Below are 7176 nucleotides of genomic sequence, written 5' to 3'. Positions count from 1 at the left end.
TTGTTATTTTTGTTAATATTAAATATATGTTAATGTTATTATTATTAATTTTATTATTATTATTGTGATTGTTAATTTTGTATTATTAAATATATGTTAATGTTGTTATTATTAATTTTATTATTATTATTGTTATTGTTATTTTTATTTATTATTAAATATATGTTTATGTTTTGTTTTATAAATTATTAGTTTAAATTTGTATGTTGTAATGTTTATTTATTTTTTTTTAGTAAGTGTATATATATGTTATTTATATTTTACAGAAAAAAAAAAAAAGAAAATGAGTCGCCCAGATCTGGGCGGCTGGACCCCGGTTCAGTCGCCTAATTTTAGGCGACTAAACCGGGGGTCCAGCCGCCCAGATCTGGGCGACTCATTTTCTTTTTTTTTTTTTTTTAATTTTTTGTATATTTTGGAGTAATAAATTTAAAAATTGAAATTTAAAAAAAAAAACTGATTATATATATATATATATATATATATATATATATATATATATATATATATATATATATATATATATATATATATATATATATATATATATATATATATATATATATATATATATATATATATATATATATATATATATATATATTATATTTTTTCCTTATATTTAGGAAAAATATATTTTTAAAGTTTGAAATTTAAAAAAAAAACCTGATTTTTATTAATAAATTTATATATTTTTTAATAAAATGTTAATATTGTAAATAATTTATTTATTTATTTATTTTAAATTTGTTTTTTTATTCCGTTTATTTAGGAATAATATTTTAAATTTTGAAAAAAAAAAAACCCTGATTATTATATATATATATATATATATATATATATATATATATATATATATATATATATATATATATATATATATATTTTTTTTTTTCCTTATATTTAGAATTAATTATTTTAAAATTTGAAATATAAAAAAAAACATGATTATTATGAATAATTTTATATATTTTTTTTAATAAAATGTTAATATTGTACTTAATTTTAGAAAAAAAAAAGGTGATTATTATTAATAATTTTTTTGTTTTTTTTTTAAAAAAAGGTGATTATTATTATAAATATAATTTTTTTTTATGTTATTACTGTTATTGTGATAGTTAATAATAATTTAATTTTTTGTTGTTATATAATTGTTTATGTTTGTATTATTAATTAATTATTTTGTTTTTTATGTTATTTTTTTCCATATTTTATTTATGATTATTATGTTTTTAGAAATATTATTATTTATAATATTGAATAAAACTGTAAAAAATTGTAGAAAATGGCTGGTAATCAAGGAAAAGGAAAGGGTTTTTTTAGGCAATTGTTGAGAGGTAATAGTTCTAGGCCTACCTTACTCAGAGGGGACCCGAATATCTACATTAATCCTTGCCCTTACATGACCATCTCTGTACACCAAGAACGGGTGGTTATGTTTTCCCTTTTCACCAGGACACACCCTTACCGTCCAAGGTCTTTCTCCTGGTTTACGACTACTTCCTACAATCATAAATTTACACCCGCAACTCCTACTTTTAGAACCAGGTCGGGCAGCATTATCTACATTATCTACATCACCCCTAAGTTTACCATAGCGGTGACATCTTAAATAACAACTAACTCTGGAACGTCCTTCTTTCTTTTTATAAGAAGCACGTGTAAATTGAAAACCGATTGTTATTGCTATCGCATCGGCCCAACTATGTAACTCATCTATGGAGATAAATTCCCTATCTGTAACAAAGCGACCGGAGTAGTCTACATTGTCTCCAAAATTTTCAAACTCCTGCACATTTGAAATGATATAAATTAAGTACATTAATGACTACAATAATAATATTTGGATTAATAACAACAACAACAACAACAATAATAATAATAATTATTATTATTATTATTATAATAATAATAATAATAATATTAATAAATAAATAGATAACGATAAATCAAATTAATAATGACAATAACAATAATAATTTTAATAATAATAAAAACATTACGTTAATAAAAAAATTTAAAAACATTTAAAATAAATAAATAATGACAAGACAAATAATAACAATAATAATAATAGTAATAATAATGACAACAAATACAACAATAATAATAATAATTATAACAATAATAAATAAATAAATAATTAAATAAATAAATAAATTACGTAAATTAAAATATTAAAAAATTTAAAAAATAAAAATATCAACAATAAAAATTATAATAATGACAACAACAATAATAATACTAACAATAATTATAATAAAAATTTAAAAAAACATTAATACGTAAATAAAAAATATTAAAAAAATAAAAATAAAAATAAACCAGTCGCACAAATCTGGACGACTGAACCATGGTCCAGTCGCACAAAACTGGGCGACTGGACCATGGGTTAGTCGCCTAGATTTGTGCGACTGAACCATGGTTCAGTCGCCTAGATTTGTGCGACTTGTTTTTTTTTTTTTTTTTTTTTCGAAAGGCAATTTTACGTACCGCATCCGACTCATAGTCGCTTTCGTTAGCCATATTCAACCAACTACGCCTTACAACTTCTTTAACACTTTTTAGAGAGATAGTACCAGTTTTTAGAGAGATAGTACCGTGTTTGAATTCGTACTTCAAACGCATCTCAGAATTCGATATATATAGACAAATCATCCGCATTAAATTCTTAATAGTGTTATTAAGCGTGATTTACATTTATTAATTATGTTTTAACTCCAATGGCATTTTTGTAATTCTTTTAAATCCAGGGGCAATTAAGTAATTTTTGGGGGGTGGCGAAAAAATGAAAAGGGGTGGCGAAAAATAGCAACGCTCATAATGGATGGATTATTATGCCTTAGTGGACACTGGCAGCATCAGTTATAAGAAGACTTTGTTTGTTTGCACCCGATTGTAATATATTATATAGATAAATAAAGCTATCAGAAGTAAGTATAATAAAACTAAGAAAGTAAATATATAATATTTTTTCTTGCACTATATTTATTATATTTGATTTTTTATGCAATTTAATATATTTTTTGATCAAATATATATTGAAATATACACATCTAAAAATTCTAAAAACTTAATATTATGAAAGTACATGATTAGACAATTCAAACAAGATTCCACTTGACGATATTTTTTAATACAAATTAGCCTTCATATATAATAAGCTTAAACGATGAATAGCGTCAAACTCTGTTATGTAACGAGCATTTCAGAACGGAGGATGTAGAATAAAGGAAGTACGATCTCTATGGGTAGTGTTTAGGGGTGGAGCAAAAATTAATTAAAAGCCTTGTGCAAGTTTTAAAAAATTATGATATTTTTCAAATAATTATATCTTTAAACACTTATATATACTACATAAATTAATATTAAGACCCTAACATTTTACTACTCTATACAATCGAATATATTAAACATGATCAGAACCCAGAACCCAGCTTTGCTACTTATGTTATAAATATAAATGAAATAGTTGTTGGGGTGAACACTTTTTGTTAATTGAGCTCATGCATGCAATTGACTGCAAATTTGAGAATGGAGATGGTTATCATAATGAAAATACACATGTTTGGATTTGTAGGAACTAAAATGGACATGAATGTAGTAAAAGCCAAATTGCCATCATTTTTATCACTATTGCACATTTGCAGTACTACCTTATTATTCCACTTCCTATTTTTGGCTTTCAAGCGTCTTTTGTGCGAATATAAATTAAAAAAAATTATTAGGCTTAATACAATATTTTACTTATTTTTCACAATAATATTAATTTTTAATTAATTATGGATAATACTAATTTAGGAATTTTTCTCTAAAATATCCCTAACATGTTAAAAATTAATTATAGGAGATTATATGATAAAAAAAATGGTAAATTAGCTAATAACTAAAGTTAGTATTATTATAAGAAAATTAACGAGAGACTGTATTATTTACAATAATTTTTCCTATAAAATATATTTCTAGTAAGCTCATTTTCCAGCCTATTTGTACTGATGATATAAAGTTATCAATACTATTAGCGTATATGTATACAAAGATAAATCTAAACTTTTTTTTTATTATTATAGGCTAGCTTTAGAAACAATGTCAATGAGAATCAAGTCACTATAACTTGAAAAATATAAAAGAGATCCGAATCTTAAATTAAATCCGAACTTATTTGAGGGAGAAATGCATTATAAAAAATGATTGACATTATCGTGTACGTTTTGACTAATTGTACTAAGTAAAGGACTCAAATATCACATCATGCAGAGAAATGCAAATAAGATCATATGCAACATTTTCAAACATTGAAGCGTTAAACTTGGGATCAATTAATTCTAGGAATTAATTAATTAATTAATTAATTGTCTGAAGCAAAAGAAATTGCGTAACATTTAAAATCTTGTTTTAGACTTAGCTCCTAGTATGACAAGCAAAAATACAAGCTTTTTTGAATTTAAAAAAAAAAGAAAATCATAACTGAGTTACAAAGTTAAACCAAGAAATTCATCGACTAAGCTCTTTTTTTACAAAAAAAAATTGGTAAAATATTGTGTGCTATGAAAATATTCTAAGTTGAAATCTATTTTTACATCAAAATTTATTAAGATTTGGGTTTAAATTTAACAAGTAAAATACTCTTTTTAGGTCAATATATATTAGAAGAATTTAATTTAAAGTTCCAAAAAAAAACTCACATGTCATTTTTAATTTATTATGTGATAATGCAAAATAACGATTAATCTTTAATCTCTTAGATTATAACTTAAACTAATCCCAAAAAATCGATAATAGATATAATACATAGTTTTGACAAATCTACCTATTAAGCTTTACCTAAATAGGTTAATTACGTTCTTGAACCATTTGGACATTATGAATACACTGCTATACAATGTACATATACTACATGTCACTTGGTTAATAATTTGCAAATTTTGAGAGTACAACAGGATAAATTTCATGATCTCACATCATGAAATGAAACAAAGTAAGAGTACTACTGTATAGTTCTTTTTATTTCTTCTTATTTAATTTTTGCATAATTTTCAAAAAAAAAAATTAAAATTATCTCTGGCTATACTAAATATTCCAATAAAAAAGTGTCATATTAAAACTTATGCATTAGAAAATATTTAACAACATTTTATGTATATATATTTTGTATTATATGAATCTCTCAAAAATTTTATATAAATTTCTCCTTTTTTATATTAAAATATTCAAAATAAGAACATTAAAAAAAACAGGTTGTATTATTCATGAACTAAAAGCATAATTCCTCCATTCTACTGTTTATATTTGATACTGATAATACTCCTTTTTTTTCATTTATTATTCTTATTTACTTTTTTTAAACATAAAATTTAAATAATTTTAATTGTTAGTTTTTAAAAGTTTTAAAAATTAATATTTAAAAAATATATTAAGATGAGTCTAAAATTCTACATAAATATATTTTTTTATATAGATCGATAAAAAATCACAATTAAAATTTAACACTAAAATTCATAATTTCTACTTAAAAAAGGCATATAAAAATAAAAGGAATAATATTTTCACACGTAAAATATCACCCGTATAAAGACTGTATACAGATCCCATCCCTTTGAAGTTTCACCTCGTGTGGGTCCAGTTTGATATTATGCATAATCATCATAAATCGTGGTATTTAGTTGGACATATTCAATTAGATCTGACCCCTTTTACCCCCACGCGCTACGACCGTAGTGCACCTTTCATGTGGGACAACATCGTCAATGTCCCATTTCCATGGTTAAATTAAAACTTTTCTAATTACGAATTACTCCATCGGTAATTTCAAAACTTACTATCCCCTAAAATAAACTTCAATATTTTAATTGTAGTGTTATCACTACTACTTTCTTTTATAGAATGGTGTATGCCATTAAAATTCTTAATCACATATTTATTGGATATTTTTATATTACTTATGCAATATAAAATTTTTATCATATCCTTTTAACAAGTTACTCTGTACAGTTTTAATTTAACCTATAATTTTTGACTTTTTATCAATTTTTTTCTCTAGTAAATTATTAAATCAACAACTAATTGAACTAAATAGGAGTATAGTTTAAGAGCTTAAGATAGCATGACACGTTTATTCAAAATGTCAAATATTCTATAATCAAACAATTATTTTTTAATAGATATCTATGTAAATTCAAAGGCATACTCCTACTAGTTACTAATAATAAGTTAATAACAATACAAAATGAAAAATAATAACAAAATATTATTGAGTTAAGTAAAATATGTGTAATAAAATAATACTTATAGCATTTTTTTTATTAGTAGTCTTCATTTATACCAAAATAATCTATGTGGTTTTACTGTTTTTCTTCTTCCTATTTATTTTCTTTTCCTTAAAAGTATGAGAAAAAAATAATCTAACTTCATAAAAAATTATTCTTCTTTTAACAATTTTATTATTTAACTCACGTTTTTTAAAATTATAAGAACAAAAACAGTATTTTGTCATTATAAATATTGATTATTAGAAACTATTTTAATGATATAGGCAATCTAACAAAATTATGCAATGGGAGAACTGTTGGAAACAATGAAGATAGAAATCTGATTTCTAAAGAGATTCTTCTAGAAAAGACTAAGCTTGTACATGTTTCTTTTCAATAAAACTCTACCTAGGACCTTCCCCTCTTTTTCACCTAAAGGAAAAGTTAACATTCATAAATCACAAGATTTAGTAAGCTCTGTTTTGTGATTAAATTAGCATAAAAAGACAAAAGTATTTGTTAAGAAATAGATATTTAATACTCTATAAATAAAGAAAAAAATAAATTGTATGATGAAATTAAAAATAAAATAAAATATATAGATGAGACTAAAAAAACGGTAAATTATTATTCAAAAATAAAAATATTACAATATAAATAGAACGAACATAAATAACAAATAATGTAAATAAGTGGGACCGAGAGAGTATATCCTAATGTTGATTTTTGACTAGAACTTTATATTGTCGAAAAATCAATTCTACTAAATTATGTTAATGGATAAGTATCGTATAAATTCTATCCATACTAAAATAATGTGTATCAATTTTACTAAAAGTTTATGTTAATATTTTCTACTAAAATAATGTGTATCAATTTTACTAAAAGTTTATGTTAATATATTTCTACTAAAATAATAGACATCAAT

This window comes from Amaranthus tricolor, chromosome 6, assembly GCF_026212465.1.
Source record: "Amaranthus tricolor cultivar Red isolate AtriRed21 chromosome 6, ASM2621246v1, whole genome shotgun sequence".
Lineage (NCBI taxonomy): Eukaryota > Viridiplantae > Streptophyta > Magnoliopsida > Caryophyllales > Amaranthaceae > Amaranthus > Amaranthus tricolor.
The sequence above is the reverse complement of the archived record's forward strand: the minus strand, read 5'-3'. Positions refer to the sequence as shown.